The sequence below is a fragment of the Triticum urartu genome, chromosome 3A (genome assembly GCF_056163025.1).
Source record: "Triticum urartu cultivar PI428250 chromosome 3A, HENAU_Tu73, whole genome shotgun sequence".
Lineage (NCBI taxonomy): Eukaryota > Viridiplantae > Streptophyta > Magnoliopsida > Poales > Poaceae > Triticum > Triticum urartu.
The window spans coordinates 649,787,525-649,809,822 of record NC_141875.1 but is presented as its reverse complement, the minus strand read 5'-3'; the positions used below and the strand labels follow the sequence as shown (position 1 = coordinate 649,809,822).

The following is a 22,298-nucleotide window of genomic DNA, read 5'->3' as shown; positions in this document are numbered from 1 at the left end:
ACATCCTCAGACGAGTGTGTCCACTGAATCTGCCTGGCAGCACAATCAAGCTGAGCCTTGTGCTTAGAAATCCAGTCTATTTTGAGAATAAGATCAATATCCGAGTTACCAAGAACAATTGGAGAGGACAGAAACTTATAGTCGCCCAACGTGATAGAAACATCTGGAACCATAGAGCTTGCGTTCATGAATTTACCCGGAGAGACAACTGATAACTATCTAGGCAAATCTTGGAAAGGCAACTCATGCTTAGATGCAAATGGTCTTGAAATGAAACAATGCGATGCACCAATACCAAAAAGGACTTTTGCAGGAATATCGTTAACTGGAAGGTTACCCATGATCACTTCTGACAAGTCCTTTGCCTGAGCTGCATTCATCAAGTTGACCTTAGCAGACTTGGGATTATGCTTGACCACTGCATTGCTAGAAGATCTCACAGGAGGAGGAGGAAGACGCCTCTGATTGAAGCATTTGTTTGCATAGTGACCCTTATCTTGACACTTGTTGCACGTGACCTCTGAGAGCGGACGGTGATACGGAGCACTTGATCTTGGAGCATGAGACGAAGTGTTCTTCTGATAGCCTGGGTTGGGTGGGTGGGAAGATCCATTGCCATCTTTTCTCTTCTACTAATAAGGCTGATGGAACGGAGGAGGAGGAGGCAACCAATACTTTTGCTGCTTAGCTATGACTTGAGTCGAAGAAGAAGGAGTTGCATCCCGGACTCTCTTCTTGGAAGCATCGCACTTGAGCTGAGCAGCCTCTTGCTTTAGGTCCATATTGTAGAACTCATCGTACTTTTTCGTCTCAAAAAGCACAAGAGCTAGTTGCAAATCTTCTCTGAGGCCACCTCTGAACTGATAAATCATGCTCTTCTCATCAGGGACGTCTTGCTTAGCGAAACGAGCGAGCTTCTAGAACATGATGTTGTATTGGTAAACAGACAAGCTGCCTTGCTTCAGATTGCGGAACTCCTCACGCTTGCTCTCAACAACACTCTGAGGAATGTGGTGAGCTTTTAAGTCTTGGCGGAATTCATCCAAGGTAATCACACGACCTCCTCTGGAATCTTTGTATTGTTGATACCACTCTGCAGCTTGGTCTTTGAGTTGGAACGAGGCAAACTTGACAAAGTCCTCAGGCCTGACGTTGCTGCACTTGAAATTCTTGCAGATATCCACGAGCCAATCATCAGCGTCTGTGGCCTCGACACAGTTACTGAAGGTCTTTGGCTGGTTTGCGAGGAACTGGTTGAGGGTAGCAAACTGATTTTGATTGTTGCCATTGCCTTGATTTCCTTGGCTGCGCTCTTGCAAGAGTTGCACAATCAGCTGCGTGTTGGCATTGGTAGCGGCCATCACAACTTTCCATGCCTCCGGAGGTGGAGGTGGTGGCGGCGGTTCCGGATTCTGACACGTTGGAGGAGCCATCCTGAAGAGGGTGACATCCGCTAGCATCTTGAAAGACATATATTCAAGCTGAATCAAACGGATCGAAATTGCAACATACAGCCTTAACATTCGAACAAGAATGAATGCATGAGTTCCAAATTAAATGGTCACACTTCCATAAATTGAGAAGCCACTTAGATAGAGGTAGATGAATAAAACAACAAGGTACGGACATGAACAAATACTTGGTAAGGATTACCCAATCACAAACCAAATATTCGCGGAACAAATACTAGAGCTACATGAATTCCCAGCTATGAAACTCCCGAAATTTTCCGGTTATGCAATCAGGTGTTGGGGATACAGGGGAAGCATAATATCTCACCCAAAACTAGCAAATCCTACATCCAGCTATATCCATCCTTCAACACATAACCAAGAAACCTTCGGAAATCATTTACCTCAACCTTCGAAAAGCATCCGTTATACGAGTTATGGCAATACTCCCGAACTCCCGCCCCAGTACTGGGTGGCGTCGAGGTTATCTCACCAACAACCGCATAAAAGAGATTTTCGATGTCGGCGAAACTCAGGTATTCCATAACTGCAACGATAAAATTGTGACGACAACACCTCGGAGATCAACTCCCCGGGAGACTGCCACAACCCCTAAATGTCAGGAGGCACTAAGAACAATGTTCTCGTCACAAAACCATCAGAACGATTCCAAGATACCTGCGTGATCCCAAAAAAACTTAGTGAAATTTGAGAAGACAAGAGTCAAAACTCTACGTCAGGATGCCTCACCAGAGCGACGAAGGGACTGAGGAGTAAAAAGAATCCTACTCTCCGATATATATAATCCTAAAAGACTCAAAAACATTTTTCTAGACTCAACAACGCCCACGATTCGATCAAGCAGGGGGCTCCTAAGTCGGGGAAGGCTCTAATTACCAACTTGTAACACCCACGATGCGGCTATATCTCCCACGTGTCGGAGCACGACTTAGAGGCATAGCCGCATTGTAGGCAATGTTGCGAGAGGGGTAATCTTTACACATCCCATGTACTGAATAAGAAAAGAGGTACATAGTTGGCTTACAATCGCCACTTCACAGAATATCATAAATATAGCATTACAATCATCCAGATACAATCAAGGTCCGACTACGGAACCAAAATAAAGACAACCCCAAATGCATAATGTCCCCGATCGCCCTAACTGGGCTCCACTACTGATCGTCTGGACAGGAAACGTAGTATCGTCTTGAGTCCTCATCAAACTCCCACTTGAGCTCAGTCGAATCTCCTGGAACGGTATCATCGGCATCTGCATCTGGTTTTTTGGAAGTAATCTATGAGTCACGGGGACTCAGCAATCTCACACCCTCGCGATCAAGATTATTTAAGCTTATGGGTAGGTAAAAGGTATGAGGTGGAGCTGCAGCAAGCACTAGCATATATGGTGGCTAAACATACGCAAATGAGAGCGAGAAGAGAAGGCAAAACACGTTTCGAGAAACTATGATCAAGAAGTGATCCTAGAAATACTTATGTTCAAGCATAACACGAGACCGTGTTCTCTTCCCAGACTCCACCGAAAAGAGACCATCACGGCTACACACGCTGTTGATCCATTTTAAATAAGTTAAGTTTCAGGTTTTCTACATCCGGACATTAACAAATTCCCATCTGCCCATAACCACGGGCACAGCTTTCGAAAGTTCAAATCCCTTCAGGGGTGTACCAACTTAGCCCATCACAAGCTCTCACGGTCAACGAAGGATATTCCTTCTCCCAGGACGACCCGATTAGACTCGGAATCCCGGTTACAAGACATCTCGACAATGGTAAAACTAAACCAGCAAAGCCGCCCAAATGTGCCGACAAATCCCGATAGGAGCTGCACATATCTCGTTCTCAGGGCACACCGGATGAGCCAGATGTCGGGTTGGCATAGACCCTGGTTGCCCAGGGGGCGCCGGACATCGCTCAGGTTGGACCAACACTTATAGAAGCACTGGCCCCGGGGGGGGGGGGTTAAAATAAAGATGGCCCCTGAGTCCGCGAAACCCAAGGGAAAAAGACTAGGTGGCAGAAGGTAAAACCAATGTTGGGCCTTGCTGGAGGTGTTTTATTCAAGGCGAACTGTCAAGGGGTTCCCATTATAACCCAACCATGTAAGGAACGCAAAATCAAGGAACATAACACCGGTATGACGGAAACTAGGGCGGCAAGAGTGGAAAAAAAAACACCAGGCATAAGGCCGAGCCTTCCACCCTTTACCAAGTATATAGATGCATTAAAGTAATCAAGTTATAATAATGATATCCCAACAATAATCATGTTCCAACAAGGAACAAACTCCAATCTTTACCTGCAACTAGCAACGCTATAAGAGGGGCTGAGCAAAGCGGTAACATAGCCAAACAACGGTTTGCTAGGACAAGGTGGGTTAGAGGTTTGAAATGGCAATATGGGAGGCATGATAAAGCATGTGGTAGGTATCGTATCATAGGCATAGCAATAGAGCGAGCAACTAGCAAGCTAAAATAGAAGTGATTTCGAGGGTATGGTCATCTTGCCTGCAAAGTTCTCCGAGTTGACGAAAGATGGATCCTCGTAAGCGCACTCAACGGGTTCCTCGATCACGTACTCGTCTCCCGGCTCTTCCCAAACCAAGAACACAAGCAAAGGGAACCACGATCAACCACGGTGCAATGCGCAAGCAACATGTTGCAAAACATGGCATGATATGTGGGATGTGATATGCAATGCATATGCATGCTTCGGAAAAGAAAGATTGAACCAGGCCTCAACTTGGAAAACCAAGAGTGCCGCTGGAAAGATGAGTTGATTTCGGTCGAAATCTATATAAAGATCACCGGAATGGGATGCACGGTTTGCAAATGGCAAGCAAAACAATAATGGCACAAAGCTGCGATTAACAGCACGATGCCATCTAAATGCATCAAGAAAATAAGCTACTGCACTCTAACATAGAAACAAAGCACATGGCAGTGATCCACTCAAGATGCTTGACAAAATATGAACACTGAGCTACCGCTAATTCACACAATAGCAGGTTCAAACAAAAATGGCAAAAGTGCAAAAGATATCAGGTTCACAGACTTAGTGAAAATAACATGCCAGGATATAACATCAGGAAGCAATGTTTAGAGCAAGATAACAACATGCTACAGGAACATATCATGGCAAAGCAAGGCATGGCATCAAACTACACAAAGCATATAACAAAAGTACCTTACTGACCATAAGCCAAAAAGGATCAGAAAATACAATGGCACCCATGTCAACATAGCAAGTTTCGTTAACAGATTCCGACTTAGCAGAAAACCGGAACATGGCAAAACAGAGTTACATAGGCATGTTTACAAGCTCGATGCACTCACCACAAGGCATTGCATGACAAACTAAGCATACACCCAGCAAGAAGGCATGATCAATAAGCTAACCATGCCAAGAACACTCTCCATAGCATGCACGGATCAACTACGACAACCTCGGCAAAATTGATTAACATGTAAACAATCTGCCAGGAACATTTTATAGCAAAAGTAGAGCAAGATTGAGTCATGCTAGGGTGCTCCAACATTGCAACCAAAGACATGGATGGATAGAGCATAACAATATCTCAAAATCTTCCTTACTGAACATGCTCAAAAGAGGCATGGATCACTCTGTAGCAACATGAATACATGGCATAAAAATATTATCAGGGAAAAGACTTAGAAGAATTCTAAGTCCCTGAAATCAGCAACATCACGAGAGCTACTTTGCATGCTTGTGCTAGTCACCACATTGATCACAAAAATACATGGCATACACCCCTGTAAAGATGGCATGGCAGATAACAAAACACATGTAGGGCTCAAGTTCATAGGAGGCACGCATTAAACATGGCAAAAATGACAAATGTCCATATTCTGATAAGAGACAGACACTAACATTACATAGCACTCTTGCAGCAATATTTAGGGCATCAAGCTGAACTCAAATGAACATGGTGCAATGAGATGAAATGAAGTGCACATCCAGACGAACAATTTGATATGCTACACGCCCAAAACGGAGCCACGGATGCAAAGATATGACATGATGAAATATGCTAAAAATAATAGGAACTTAGGGGAGAAACGAGGTCAACCCTAATATTTCGGATCTGGATCTGAGGCACGCTTCCCGAGGTCCATCAGAATCTCGCCAGAACAGTGTGGGGCGGTGGCCGGAGGGGTTGAGGACGGTGCTGGAGTGGGGCTCACCGAGATCTGGGTCGTCGGAGGGCGGCGGAGCTCGTCGGGGTTCGGCGAGCTGCGGGCGGCGACAACGATGAGGCGGCGGGGCGGCGGCGGACGAGGTAGTCGGATATGGCGTCGAATGCCGGCGAGGGCGGACGGCGGTGGCGCGGTGAAGCCCCTGGTGGCGCGAGGAGGCGGCCAGGCACGGGGCGGCGGGGCGGCGCGCACGGGCTCGGGGGGCCCGGGCTGCGGCGGGCCGGCGCGGACGCGGCAATGTGGGTGCGGGCGGCGGTGACGTGGCGGGCAATTGTTGGTCGGGCGGCGGCAAGCGGACGTGTCCGGCCCGAAGCGGACGAGTCCGGCGGCTGGAGGAGGAAGAGGCTAGGGTTTCGCCCGAAATTTCGGAGGGGGAGCCCTATTTATACATCGAAGGAGCTAGGAGGCTCCAAATTGAGCACGGTTTTAGCCCACACGATCGTGATCGAATGACCGAGATGATGGAGGGGACTTTAGGTGGGTTTTGGGCCACTTTGGAGAGGTGTTGGGCTGCAACACACACAAGGCCTTTACGGTTCCTCGGTTAACCGGTGGAGTATCAAACGAAGTCCAAATGGGACGAAACTTGACAGGCGGTCTACCGGTAGTAAACCAAGGCCTCTTGGCAAGTCTCGATCCAATCCTAGAACGTTTAACACCCGCACATGAAAAGAGACAAAAGGGGACATCGGAGAACATAGGAGCGCCGGAATGCAAAACGGACAACGGGGAAAATGCTCTGACGCATGAGACGAGCACGTATGCAAATGCGATGCACATGATGACATGATATGAGATGCATGACAAGACAAAATGCAAAACAAAGACGAAACCCAACAACGAGGAAATATCATAACTTAGTGCCGGAAATGGCAAGAGTTGGAATGTAAATATGGCAAGTTATATATGGGGCGTTACACTCTTGCCTCCTTCTCTTGTGCCTATAAAAGGGAGGTCGCTCCTCCCAGAGAGACGCACCAAAACATCTTCTTCCTCTCACCACAACTTCCTGAGCACTGCGCTGCTACGTTCTTCCCCATCCCTGCTTGCGGCGTGCACCGCGGGTCGGGACAATAGGCCTCCGAAACCGCACCTTTTGAGTCCTGTACGGGAGAAGGGTGATAAGGTTTTTGGGGAGCTCTCAGTGCGACTACTGACTTCTTCGTCACGGACGCCCCAGACTCCAACGACTACTTCCCTGACGACGACTTTATGCAGCACTAGATACAGCTACGGTCGAAGCAGATTGGCTTCGTCGGCTCTTGAATGACTTGCCGGTTGTTGAGAAACTTGTGCCGAGTATCCTTATGAACTGCGACAATCAAACTGTGATCACGAAAGTGAGCAGCTCAAAGGATAACATGATTCATCAAGACACGTTCAGAGAAGGTTAAAGTCTGTCAGAAAAATGAAAAACTCCGGAGTTGTTGCATTGGATTATATCCAAACATCTAAAAATCTGGCAGATCCTTTTACTAAGGGTCTTTCACGTAATGTGATAGATAATGCATCGGGGGAGATGGGTATGAGACCCACAATATGAGTTGTTTACAGTGGTAACCTATTCTCTGTGATCGGAGATCCCGTGAATTAGATGTGGAAGACAAGCTGTTGGTCAACTGAGAGGAGAGTATCCTTACTATTCACAATACCACTCCATGAAGATGCAATACTCTCCTAATCTGCATGGTAGGTTAATGTATATCTTAATGTGTTCTAAGTGGCTCATTTAAGCAGAGATGTTGTCCTGCAGAACATCTTTTGAAGAACACACCTATATGAGTCTGATTGTCAAACCTCGCAATCTATGAGAGTACGGTTCTCTCTAGTAAACTCATGAAATGTCACGGAGTATGACGCATAAGCTCCACCCACGGGGAAGACCCACGGTAGCCACGTATCGGTCAAGGCTTTATGTGAAGCTAGATTCGCAGAAAACTTGCAGTTCAAGGCCCAGTCCACTGTTCAAGTTGCTTATTAGTGTAGCATAGAGTTCTAGGTGCAAGTTCAACTTAACAGTCTCCACTGCAGTACCGGTATATAAAACAATGTTTTGGAACCAAAGGCAATTTTTGTGTGCCTCTGGGATCTGGTGGGGGATTGCTGGAATTTTGTCTACTTTGGGCCTAGCCCAATAGCAGTTTCAGAAATTCTTAATAAATCCTAGAGGCCCACGCAGCCCATTCGTGCAAGGCAAGAAGTGGAACTAAAGTTTAGTCCCACATTGCTAGTTTAGAGGGAGTTGGACCTCTTTATAAGGGAGGTTCTTTCCCCACTAGTATGAGCATGAGAACAAGAGGGACATCCACGCGCGCTCCTCCTCCGCCGCCCGCCTCGCCACGCCACGCCACGCCACGCCACGCCTCATCATGACGCGCCGCGCCGCGGGTTGCAGGAATGAGCCGATGTCTAAATTTTTGCAACGCACTATGGGTATACGAAAGGTCACATGGAAGCTGAAAAGATTTTTGCGAAAGTGGAGTTCGAATGCGAACGGTGCAGCCCTTCGCCTGCTGGCTGTTCGCTTCATCTCTGTCTCTTCGTTTCACCTCCCGTCGCTTCCCTCTCGCCTCCTTCTCTTGCGCCTATAAAAGGGAGGTCGCTCCTCCCAGAGAAACACACCAGAACCTCTTCTTCCTCTCGCCACAAGTTCCTGAGCACTGCGCTGCTGCTACGATCTTCCCCATCCCTACTTGCGGCGTGCACTGCGGGTCGGGACAGTAGGCCTCCGAAATCGCACCTTTTGAGTCTTGTACGGGAGAAGGGTCATACGATTTTTGGGGAGCGCTCAGCGCGAGTACTGACTTCTTCGTCACGGACGCCCCGGACTCCGACGACTACTTCCCCGACGACGACTTCTTCCGTGACGTTGACGACCTTCTCGACGACATGGCTGGCGACGACACAGACCCCAAGTCCAGTGCTACCGCTGCTGCTGTCCCGTACATGTTCTTGCTCTTTCTGTTAGAAGTTCTCTTGCAGTTCTTTGCTCTAGTGCCTGTCCTACATATGTTAGGTTCTACGCTATCTATGCAACCTGTTCCACTATTTGCTTTAGCCATGTTTGGTTGCAGTTCATATATGAAGATGTTATTTACCATCTCCCTGTCAGATCGCATGACTACTTTTATCCATGTTCTATTAGTCATGCTTTATCTAATATTTCTATTAATAAAATCATTTGGTAAATTGCTCATATTTCCAACAATCCAAAAACCTTATTATAGGCAACTTACCCCAAGCGGTTCTGCTGCTTCCATGAGACCTCCTATGTTTGAAGGTATCCACTATAAGAGGTGGCGCGTGAGAGCAGTCTTATGGTTTGAAACCATGAGTTGCTATGACACCACGCTTGGCAAGCCTGAAGGGGAGCTTGATGCCCAACAGGAACAAGCTTTTCAGAAGATGGATACTCTGTTTAAGGCTGCTCTCTTGAGTGTTCTTGGTGAGAACATAGCTGATGCTTATGCGTCAATTGATAATGGAAAAGATATGTGGGACACACTCGAGGCCAAGTTTGGGGTCTTGGATGCAGGCACTGAGGTGTACATCATGGAGAAATTCTATGATTACAGGATGACTGAAGAGCGCTCCGTGGTTGAGCAAGCTCATGAGATACAATCATTTCCTAGAGAACTTGAGCACTTCAATTGTATGCTACCGGACAAGTTTGTTGCCGGAGGTATCATCACTAAGCTTCCTCCTTCGTGGAGGAACTTTGCTACCTTACTAAAGCATAAGAGGCAGGAGTTTTCCGTTCCGGATCTCATTGGCACTCTTGATGTAGAAGAAAAGGCGAGAGCAAAGGACACACGTGCTCGAGGTATTGAGGGAGGATCTAGTGCCAATGTGGTACAGAAGCAGAACTTCCAGCCCCACAAGTTAAAGAACAACGGCAAGTTTGATGGTAAAGCAAAGTTTGATGGGAAGAACAAGGCTGTCCAGCACAAGAACTTCAAGAAGAAGAATGACAAGAAGAAAGGTGTTTGTCATGTGTGTGGAGATACTGATCATTGGGCTCCTAGTTGCCCTAATCGCTATGACAAGCGTCATCCTGGGAAAGGCGGCCAGACCGCTAATGTTATCATTGGAGACATTGACATGAAGGATGCTGGGTATGGTATATTTCCCACTATTCTTTCAGTTTGTCATTCTCCAGATTGGTTGATTGACACGGGTGCTAATGTGCATGTATGCGGTGACATTTCCATGTTTTCGTCTTATCAGACCGCAGGGGCTTCAACCATGCTGATGGGCAACGGTTCAAGTGCTTCTGTTCATGGTGTTGGCACGGTCGATCTGAAGTTTACTTCGGGGAAGATCGTGCGGCTGGAGAACGTGCATTATGTCCCCTCTGTCAATAAAAATCTTGTTAGCGGATCTCTTCTGTGTAGAGATGGCTACAAGCTTGTCTTTGAGTCGAATAAATTTGTAATATCCAACTATGGAACCTTTGTTGGTAAAGGCTATGAGTCAGGAGGCCTGTTTCATTTATCCATATCAGACATTTGCAATAAAGTTGTTAATCATGTTTGCAACAATAGTGAATCAAATGTACGGCATTCACGTCTTTGTCATGTTAACTTTGGTTGCATGTCGCGACTAGCGAAGTTGAACTTAATCCCTAGTTTCACCACTGTCAAGGGATCTAAGTGTCAAGTTTGTGTGCAAGCTAAGCTACCTCGTAAGTCACACACGACTGCGGAAACGAGAAATCTTGCACCACTAGAGCTCATACATTCAGATCTTTGTGAAATGAATGGTGTTTTGACAAAAGATGGAAAGAAATATTTCATGACGTTAATTGATGACTCCACTAGATACTGCCGTGTGTATCTTCTGAAATCTAAGGATGAGGCTTTGAACTTTTTCAAGATCTATAAAGCTGAAGTGGAAAACCAACTTGATCGAAGAATCAAGATGCTTAGGTCCGACCGTGGTGGAGAGTATTTTTCCAATGAATTTGATGCTTTTTGTGCGGAACATGGTATAATGCATGAGAAGACGCCGCCCTACTCACCTCAGTCAAATGGGGTGGCCGAAAGAAAGAACCGTACTCTAACTGATTTGGTTAACGACATGTTAGATACATCGGGTCTCTCCAAGGCATGGTGGGGGGAGGCGATATTAACGACATGTCATGTCCTAAAGCGAGTTCCCACAAAGAACAAAGAGATAACTCCATTCGAGGAATGGGAGAAGGAAAGGTTAAAACTCTCTTATCTGCGAACATTGGGTTGTTTGGCGAAAGTCAATGTTCCAATTCCAAAGAAGCGGAAGCTTGGACCAAAGACTGTGGATTGTGTTTTCCTAGGATATGCTTTTCATTGCAATGGATATAGATTCTTGGTTGTAAAATCTGAGGTACCTGACATGCATGTAGGTACGATCATGGAGTCGAATGATGCGACTTTCTTTGAAGATATCTTTCCCATGAAGGATATGGCTACCTCATCTAATCAGGAGATGCCTAGTTCACCGAATCAGGAACCAGTTACAATTACCAAACCTGCTATTTCGATGGAACACTTTGAAAGTCATCTGGAGGAGAACAATGAAGTTCCTACTAGGAGCAAGAGACAGAGGACTGCAAAGTCTTTTGGTGATGATTCTCTTGTGTATCTCATAGATGACACTCCCAGTTCTATTTCAGATGCCTATGCATCTGAAGATGCTGACTATTGGAAGGAAGCAGTTCGTAGCGAGATAAATTCCATCTTGGCCAATGAAACCTGGGAGATAACTGATCGTCCTGATGGGTGCAAACCTATAGGATGCAAATGGGTATTCAAGAAGAAGGTTAGGCCTGATGGTACTATTGAAAAGTACAAGGCTCGGCTCGTGGCTAAGGGTTATACCCAAAAGGAAGTTGAACACTTCTTTGATACTTACTCACATGTGGCTCGACTGACCACTATTCGAGTTCTACTTTCACTAGCTGCCTTGCATGGTCTTCTCGTTCATCAAATGGATGTTAAGACTGCTTTCCTAAATGGAGAGTTGGACGAGGAAATTTATATGGAACAACTAGATGGGTTTGTACTAGATGGTCAGGAAGGAAAAGTGTGCAAGTTGCTGAAGTCTTTGTATGGACTCAAGCAAGCACCCAAACAGTGGCATGAGAAGTTTGAAAGAACTTTAACAGCTGCAGGCTTTGTTGTGAACGAAGCTGAAAAATGTGTGTACTATCGCCATGGTGGGGGCGAGAAAGTTATCCTTTGCTTGTATGTTGATGACATACTAATTTTCGGAACAAATCTGAATGTTATTAAGGAGGTCAAGAATTTCCTATCTCGCTGTTTTGAGATGAAGGATTTAGGAGTGAGTGATGTCATTCTGAACATCAAGTTGTTGAGAGACGATCTAGGTGGGATTACATTGCATCAATATCACTATGTGGAAAAGATCTTGAGTCGCTTTGGCTATAGTGATTGCAAGCCCTCTCCAACACCTTATGATGCAAGTGTGTTACTTCTAAAGAATCAAAGAATTGCTAGAGATCAATTGAAATATTCTCAGATTATTTGCTCACTTATGTACTTAGCCAGTGCTACAAGACCTGACATCTCTTTTGCTGTTAACAAACTGAGTCGGTTTGTCTCAAAACCAGGAGATGTGCATTGGAAAGCTCTAGAGAGAGTTTTGCGTTATTTGAAAGGCACTGCAAATTATGGAATTCACTACACCGGGCACCCAAAGGTGCTTGAAGGGTATAGTGACTAAAACTGGATCTTAGATGCTGATGATATAAAGGCCACGAGCGGATATGTATTCACTCATGGAGGTGGTGCTGTTTCTTGGAAGTCTTGCAAGCAGACCATCTTAACAAGGTCAACAATGGAAGCAGAACTCACAGCACTAGATATAGCTATGGTCGAAGCAGATTGGCTTCGTCGGCTCTTGAATGACTTGCCGGTTGTTGAGAAACCTGTACCAGGTATCCTTATGAACCGCGACAATCAAACTGTGATCAAGAAAGTGAGCAGCTCAAAGGATAACATGAAGTCATCAAGACACGTTCAGAGAAGGTTAAAGTCTGTCAGAAAAATGAAAAACTCCGGAGTTATTGCATTGGATTATATCCGAACGTCTAAAAATCTGGCAGATCCTTTTACTAAGGGTCTTTCACGTAATGTGATAGATAATGCATCGAGGGAGATGGGTATGAGACCCACAATATGAGTTGTTCACAGTGGTAACCTATTCTTTGTGATCAGAGATCCCGTGCATTAGATGTGGAAGACAAGTTGTTGGTCAACTGAGAGGAGAGTATCCTTACCATTCACAATACCACTCCATGAAGATGCAATACTCTCCTAATCTGCATGGCAGGTTGATGTATATCTTAATGTGTTCTAAATGTCTCATTTAAGCAGAGATGTTGTCCTGCAGAACATCTTTTGAAGAACACACCTATATGAGTCTGATTGTCAAACCTCGCAATCTAGGAGAGTAGGGTTCTCTCTAGTAAACTCATGAAAGGTCACGAAGTATGACACATAAGCTCCACCCGCAGGGAAGACCCACTGTAGCCACGTATCGGTCAAGGCTTTAAGTGAAGCTAGATTCGCATAAAACTTGTAGTTCAAGGCCCAATCCACTGTTCAAGTTGCTTACTAGTGTAGCATAGAGTTCTAGGTGGAAGTTCAACTTAACAGTCTCCACTACTGTACCGGTATATAAAACAGTGTTTTGGAACCAAAGGCAATTTTTGTGTGCCTCTGGGATCTGGTGGGGGATTGCTGGAATTTTTTCTACTTTGGGCCTAGCCCAATAGTAGTTTCGGAAATTCTTAATAAATCCTAGAGGCCCACGCAGCCCATTCGTGCAAGGCAAGAGGTGGAACTAAAGTTTAGTCCCACATTGCTAGTTTAGAGAGTGTTGGACCTCTTTATAAGGGAGGTTCTTTCCCCACTAGTATGAGCATGAGAACAAGAGGGACATCCACGCATGCTCCTCCTCCGCCGCCCACCTCGCCACGCCACGCCTCGTCACGACGCGCCGCGGGTTGCGGGAATGACCCGAGCCGATGTCTAAATTTTTTCCGCGCACTACGGGTATACGAAAGGTCACACAGAAGCGGAAAAGATTTTTGCGAAAGTGGAGTTCGAATGCGAACGGTGCAACCCTTCGGCTGCTGGCTATTTGCTTCATCTCTGTCTCTTCGTTTCACCTCCCGTCGCTGCCCTCTCGCATCCTTCTCTTGCTCCTATAAAACGGAGGTCGCTCCTCCCAGAGAGACGCACCAGAACCTCTTCTTCCTCTCGCCACAAGTTCCTGAGCACTGCGTTGCTGCTATGTTCTTCCCCATCCCTGCTTGCGGCGTGTACCGCGGGTCGGAACAGTAGCCCTCCGAAACTGCACCTTTTGAGTCCTGTACAGGAGAAGGGTGATAAGGTTTTTGGGGAGCACTCAGCACGACTACTGACTTCTTTGTCACGGACGCCCCGGACTCCGACGACTACTTCCCCGATGATGACTTCTTCCCCGACGTTGACGACCTTCTCGACGACATGGCTGGCGACGACACCGACCCCAAGTCCAGTGCTACTGCTGCTGCTGTCCCGTACATGTTCTTGCTCTTTCTGTTAGAAGTTCTCTCGCAGTTCTTTGCTCTAGTGTCTGTCCTACATATGTTAGGTTCTACGCTATCTATGCAACATGTTATACTATGTGCTTTAGACATGTTTGGTTGCAGTTCATATATGAAGATGTTATTTACCTTCTCCCTGTCAAATCGCATGACTACTTTTATCCATGTTATATTAGTCATGCTTTATCTAATATTTCTATTACTAAAATCATTTGGTAAATTTCTCATATTTACAACAATCCAAAAACCTTATTATATGCAATTTACCCCAAGTGGTTTAGCTGCTTCCATGAGACCTCCTATGTTTGAGGGTATCCACTATAAGAGGTGGCGCGTGAGAGCAGTCTTATGGTTTCAAACCATGAGTTGCTATGACACCACGCTTGGCAAGCCTGAAGGGGAGCTTGATGCCCAACAGGAACAAGCTTTTCAGAAAATGGATACTCTGTTTAAGGCTGCTCTCTTGAGTGTTCTTGGTGAGAACATAGTTGATTCTTATGCGTCAGTTGATAATGGAAAAGATATGTGGGACACACTCGAGGCCATGTTTGGGTCCTCGGATGCAGGCACTGAGCTGTACATCATGGAGCAATTCTATGATTACAGGATGACTGAAGAGCGCTCCGTGGTTGAGCAAGCTCATGAGATACAATCATTTCCTAGAGAACTTGAGCACTTCAATTGTATGCTACCAGACAAGTTTGTTGCCGGAGGTATCATCACTAATCTTCCTCCTTCATGGAGGAACTTTGCTACCTTACTGAAGCATAAGAGGCAGGAGTTTTCCGTGCCGGGTCTCATTGGCACTCTTGATGTGGAAGAAAAGGCGAGAGCAAAGGACACACATGCTCGAGGTATGGAGGGACGATCTAGTGCCAATGTGGTACAGAAGCAGAACTTCCATCCCCACAAGTTAAAGAACAACGACAAGTTTGATGGTAAAGCAAAGTTTGATGGGAAGAACAAGGCTGTCCAGCACAAGAACTTCAAGAAGAAGAATGACAAGACAAAAGGTGTTTGTCATGTGTGTGGAGATCCTGATCATTGGGCTCCTAGTTGCCCTAATCGCTATGACAAGCGTCATCCTGGGAAAGGCGGAAATACCGCTAATGTTTTCATTGCAGACATTGACATGAAGGATGTTGGGTATGGTATATTTCCCACTATTCTTTCAGTTTGTCATTCTCCTGATTGGTTGATTGACACGGGTGCTAATGTGCATGTATGCGTTGATATTTCCATGTTTTCATCTTATCAGACCGCAGGGACTAACCATGCTGATGGGCAACGGTTCAAGTGCTTTTGTTCGTGGTGTTAGCACAGTCGATCTGAAGTTTACTTCGGGGATGATCGTGCGGCTGAAGAACGTGCATTATGTCCCCTCTGTCAATAAAAATCTTGTTAGCGGATCTCTTCTGTGTAGAGATGGCTACAAGCTTGTCTTTGAGTCGAATAAATTTGTAATATCCAAGTATGGAACCTTTGTTGGTAAAGGCTATGAGTCAGGAGGCCTGTTTCGTTTATCCTTATCAGACGTTTGCAATAAAGTTGTTAATCATGTTTGCAGCAATAGTGAATCAAATGTATGGCATTCACGTCTTTGTCATGTTTACTTTGGTTGCATGTTGCGACTAGCGAAGTTGAACTTAATCCCTAGTTTCACCACTGTCAAGGGATCTAAGTGTCAAGTTTGTGTGCAAGCTAAGCAACCTCGTAAGTCACACACGACTGCGGAAACGAGAAATCTTGCACCACTAGAGCTCATACATTCAGATCTTCGTGAAATGAATGGTGTTTTTACAAAAGGTAAAAAGAAATATTTCATGACGTTAATTGACGACTCCACTAGATACTGCCATGTGTATCTTCTGAAATCTAAGGATGAGGCTTTGAACTTTTTCAAGACCTATAAAGCTGAAGTGGAAAACAAACTTGATCAAAGAATCAAGAGGCTTAGGTCCGACCGTGGTGGAGAGTATTTTTCCAATGAATTTGATGCTTTTTGTGCGGAACATGGTATAATCCATGAGAGGACGCCGCCCTACTCACCTCAGTCAAATGGGGTGGCCGAAAGAAAGAACCGTACTCTAACTGATTTGGTTAACGCCATGTTAGACACATCGGGTCTGTCCAAGGCATGGTGGGGGGAGGCGATATTGACGACATGTCATGTTCTAAACCGAGTTCCCACAAAGAACAAAGATATAACTCCATTCGAGGAATGGGAGAAGAAAAGGTTAAAACTCTCTTATCTGCGAACATGGGGTTGTTTGGCGAAAGTCAATGTTCCAATTCCAAAGAAGCGGAGGCTTGGACCAAAGACTATGGATTGTGTTTTCCTGGGATATGCTTTTCATAGCATTGGATATAGATTCTTGGTTGTAAAATCTGAGGTACCTGACATGCATGTCGGTACGATCATGGAATCGAATGATCCGACTTTCTTTGAAGATATCTTTCCCGTGAAGGATATGGCTACCTCATCTAATCAGGAGATGCCTAGTTCATCGAATCAGGAACTAGTTACAATTACCAAACCTGCTATTTCGATGGAACACTTTGAAAGTCATGTGGAGGAGAACAATGAAGTTCCTACTAGGAGCAAGAGACAGAGGACTGCAAAGTCTTTTGGTGATGATTTTCTTGTGTATCTCATAGATGACACTCCCAGTTCTATTTCAGATGCCTATGCATCTGAAGATGCTGACTATTGGAAGGAAGCAGTTCGTAGCGAGATGGATTCCATCTTGGCGAATGAAACTTGGGAGATAACTGATCATCCTGATGGGTGCAAACCCAAACCTATAGGATGCAAATGGGTATTCAAGAAGAAGCTTAGGCCTGATGGTACTATTGAAAAGTACAAGGCTCGGCTCGTGGCTAAGGGTTATACCCAAAAGGAAGGTGAAGAATTCTTTGATACTTACTCACATGTGGCTCGACTGACCACTATTCGAGTTCTACTTTCACTAGCTGCCTTGCATGGTCTTCTCGTTCATCAAATGGATGTTAAGACTGCTTTCCTAAATGGAGAGTTGGACGAGGAAATTTATATGGAACAACCAGATGGGTTTGTACTAGATGGTCAGGAAGGAAAAGTGTGCAAGTTGATGAAGTCTTTGTATGGACTCAAGCAAGCACCCAAACAGTGGCCTGAGAAGTTTGAAAGAACTTTAACAGCTTCAGGCTTTGTTGTGAAGGAAGCTGACAAATGTGTGTACTATCGACATGGTGGGGGCGAGGGAGTTATCCTTTGCTTGTATGTTGATGACATACTGATTTTCAGAATAAATGTGAATGTTATTAAGGAGGTCAAGAATTTCCTATCTCGCTGTTTGGGATGAAGGATTTAGGAGTGGCTGATGTCATTCTGAACATTAAATTGTTGAGAGACGATGATGGTGGGATTACATTGCATCAATCTCACTATGTGGAAAAGATCTTGAGTCGCTTTGGCTATAGTGACTGCAAGCCCTCTCCAACACCTTATGATGCAAGTGTGTTACTTCGAAAGAATCGAAGGATTGCTAGAGATCAATTGAAATATTCTCAGATTATTGTCTCGCTTATGCACTTAGCCAGTGCTACAAGACCTGACATCTCTTTTGCTGTTAACAAACTGAGTCAGTTTGTCTCAAAACCAGGAGATGTGCATTAGAAAGCTCTAGAGAGCGTTTTGCGTTATTTGAAAGGCACTGCAAATTATGGAATTCACTACACCGGGCACCCAAAGGTGCTTGAAGGGTATAGTGACTCAAACTGGATCTCAGATGCTGATGATATAATGGCCATGAGCGGATATGTATTCACTCATGGAGGTGGCGCTGTTTCTTGGAAGTCTTGCAAGCAGACCATCTTAACGAGGTCAACAATGGAAGCAGAACTCACAGCACTAGATACAGCTACGGTCAAAGCAGATTGGCTTCATCGGCTCTTGAATGACTCGCCGGTTGTTGAGAAACATGTATCGGGTATCCTTATGAACCGCGACAATCAAACTATGATCACGAAAGTGAGCTGCTCAAAGGATAACATGAAGTCATGAAGACACGTTCAGAGAAGGTTAAAGTCTGTCGGAAAAATGAAAAACTCCGGAGTTATTGCATTGGATTATATCCAAACGTATAAAAATCTGGCAGATCCTTTTACTAAGGGTCTTTCACGTAATGTGATAGATAATGCATCGAGGGAGATGGGTATGAGACCCACAATATGAGTTGTTCACAGTGGTAACCTATTCTTTGTGATCGGAGATCCCGTGAATTAGATGTGGAAAACAAGCTGTTGGTCAACTGAGAGGAGAGTATCCTTACTATTCACAATACCACTCCATGAAGATGCAATACTCTCCTAATTTGCATGGCAGGTTGATGTATATCTTAATGTGTTCTAAGTGGCTCATTAAAGCAGAGATGTTGTCCTGCAGAACATCTTTTGAAGAACACACCTATATGAGACTGATTGTCAAACGTCGCAATCTATGAGAGTAGGGTTCTCTCTAGTAAACTCATGAAAGGTCACAGAGTATGACGCATAAGCTCCACCCGCGGGGAAGACCCACGGTGGCCACATATCGGTCAATGCTTTATGTGAAGCTAGATTCGCAGAAAACTTGCAGTTCAAGGCCCAGTCCATTGTTCAAGTTTCTTACTAGTGTAGCATAGAGTTCTAGGTGGAATTTCAACTTAACAGTCTCCACTTCAGTGCCGGTATATAAAACAGTGTTTTGGAACCAAAGGCAATTTTTCTGTGCCTCTGGGATCTGGTGGGGGATTGCTGGAATTTTATCTACTTTGGGCGTAGCCCAATAGTAGTTTCAGCAATTCTTAATAAATCCTAGAGGCCCACGTAGCCCATTCGTGCAAGGCAAGAGGTGGAACTAAAGTTTAGTCCCACATTGCTAGTTTAGAGGGAGTTGGACCTCTTTATAAGGGAGGTTCTTTCCCCACTATTATGAGCATGAGAACAAGCGGCACATCCATGCGTGCTCCTCCTCCGCCGCCCGCCTCGCGACGCCACGCCTAATCATGACATGCCGTGGGTTAGGGGAATGAGCCGAGCCGATGTGTTAATTTTTGCCACGCACTACGGGTATACGAAAGGTCACACGAAAGCTGAAAAGATTTTTGCGAAAGTGGAGTTCGAATGCGAACGGTGCAGCCCTTCGGCTGTTGGCTGTTCGCTTCTCTGTCTCTTCGTTTCACCTCCCGTCGCTGCCCTCTCGCCTCCTTCTCGTGCGCCTATAAAATGGAGTTCGCTCCTCCCAAAGAGATGCACCAAAACCTCTTCTTCCTCTAGCCACAAGTTCTTGAGCACTGCGCTGCTGCTACGTTCTTCCCCATCCCTTCTTGCGGCGTGCACCGCGGGTTGGGACAGTAGGCCTCAGAAACCGCACCTTTGAGTCCTGTACGGGGGAAGGGTGATAAGGTTTTTGGGAAGCGCTCAGCGCGACTACTTACTTCTTCGTCACGGATGCCCCGGACTCCGACGACTACTTCCCCGACGTTGACGAAATTCTCGTCGACATGGTTGGCGACGACACCGACCCCAAGTCCAGTGCTACTGCTGCTGCTATCCCGTACGTGTTCGTACTCTTTCTGTCAGAAGTTCTCTCGCAGTTCTTTGCTCTAGTGTATGTCCTACATATGTTAGGTTCTACGCTATCTATGCAACCTGTTCTACTATTTGCTTTAGACATGTTTGGTTGCAGTTCATATATGAAGATGTCATTTACCTTCTCCCTGTCAGATCGCACTACTACTTTTATCCATGTTATATTAGTCATGCTTTATCTAATATTTCTATTAATAAAATCATTTGGTAAATTGCTCATATTTCCAACAGCATCAACCTCATGGAAGCCTTCCTGTCCGGGCAGCTCCCTGATGCACTGCACGCCATGGTGTCCCTTGAGATTCTTGATTTCTCATATAATGGAAACATGGCTACCATGCCAAGAAGCTTGAGAAACCTCTGCAACCTGAGGTACTTAGACCTCGACTCGAGCCTCGTTGGTGGCCAGGACATTGGCAAGCTAATGGAAAGCCTGCCGCAGGGATACCCATCCAACAGGTTGCAACAATTGTACCTAGCAAACAATGGTATGGTTGGAACCTTGCCAAATTACAGGAGTTTGAGACACCTGACTGGTGGGTTGCAAATTCTTGATCTCTCTTACAACAACCTCACGGGATCGATATTGTTGTCCATGGGAAATCTTAGTAGCTTGGACACTCTTGACATATCTTACAATATACTCACTGGATCAGTACACACAGGGGAAGGATATTTTGCTGGTTTGAGCACCCTTGTACTATCCTTCAATCACCTTGCTGGTAACATACCTACAGGAATTGGGCGCTTTGCTAGATTAAGCACTCTAGATCTTCGTGGCAACTACCTCACTGGACATTAGTCTCAATGATCTCACCTTCATGTCCCGCCTCATTTTGGTATGCTCTCTAATCTGACTTACCTGGACATTAGTCTCAAACGCTCCATGAAATCCATTCGAAAAAACTTGATGGGGTGGTTTTCAAGGTGGATTTCGAGAAGGCGTACGATAAAGTCAAATGGTCGTTCCTTCAACAAGCCTTACGCATGAAAGGTTTCGATGAAGCCTGGCGACGCCAGGTAGAATCTTTCACACAAAAAGGGAGTGTTGGAATTAAAGTGAATGACGACATAGGTCATTATTTCTAGACACATGAGGGCCTGCAACAAGGTGACCCAATGTCTCCTATTTTGTTCAACATTGTAGTTGATATGTTGGAAACTTTAATAGGAAGGACTAAGCAGGCTGGTCAGGTGGGTGGTCTGGTGCCTCACCTAGTGGATGGAGGTGTTTCTATCCTACAGTACGCTGATGATATGATCATATTTATGGAGCATGACTTGGCGAAAGCGAGAAATATGAAGCTGGTGTTATGCTTATTTGAACAATTGACCGGGTTAAAGATTAACTTTCATAAAAGCGAATTGTTCTATTTTGGAAGAGCCAAAGATGAACAAGAGGCTTATATGCAATTGTTTGGACGTGAATTGGGGACTTTACTTTTTATGTATTTAGGTATACCAATTCACCATCGTAAGCTGACAAACAGAGAATGGAAGTGTATAGAGGATAGATTTGAGAAGAAACTGAGTTTCTGGAAGGGCAAGCTCATGTCATATGGAGGCCGATAAATTCTTATTCATTCGGTTCTCATGAGTATGCCTATGTTTCTCTTATCTTTTTTCGAGGTTCCAATTGGAGTAAGGAAAAGGCTGGACTACTATCGATCCCATTTCTTCTGGCAGAGTGATGAGCTAAAAAGAAAATACAGACTTGTCAAATGGGATATCATTTGTCGACCAAAAGACCAAGGGGGTCTTGCGATTGAAAACCTTGAAGTCAAGAACAGATGTCTTCTCAGTAAGTGGTTGTATAAGTTATCTGTTGAGATTGAGGCCACATGGGCGCAGATTCTCCATAGTAAGTATCTCCAATCCAAAACATTGCCCCAGGTGACAGCGAGGCCGCTGGATTCGCCTTTTTGGAAAGGGCTCATGAGAGTTAAAGCGGCCTTTTTCAATAGGACAAAGTTTATTGTCGAAAATGGCGCTAGCACATGATTCTGGGAGGATACTTGGCTAGGAGAGACACCCCTTGCGCTTCAATACCCGTCTCTTTATAGTATTGTTCAACGACGCGAGGCTTACGTTGCAACAGAACTCTAGTCCGTCCCCCTTAATATTCAATTCAGAAGGGTGCTAGTTGGCAATCGTTGGGAAGCATGAATTCATTTAGTGAGTAGACTAATGGAGGTTCAGCTGTCTTAACAACCCGATAAGTTGCGCCGGAACCTTACTAGGACTGGGGAGTTCACAGTTAAATCAATGTATCATGTTATCAATTCTAGCTCCATTCCGAGTTCCAAATATGTCTGGAAAGTCAAGGTTCCGTTGAAAATCAAAGTGTTTATGTGGTTTGTACATAAACAAGTCGTCTTAACTAAAGACAATCTGGCAAAGCGT

General features: G+C 45.2%; 1 pseudogene; it reads left to right on the top strand.

Annotated features, from left to right (window-relative positions):
- LOC125549023 (receptor-like protein EIX2) overlaps positions 1–22,298 on the top strand; it is a 114,604-nt pseudogene that overhangs the window by 90,029 nt on the left and 2,277 nt on the right.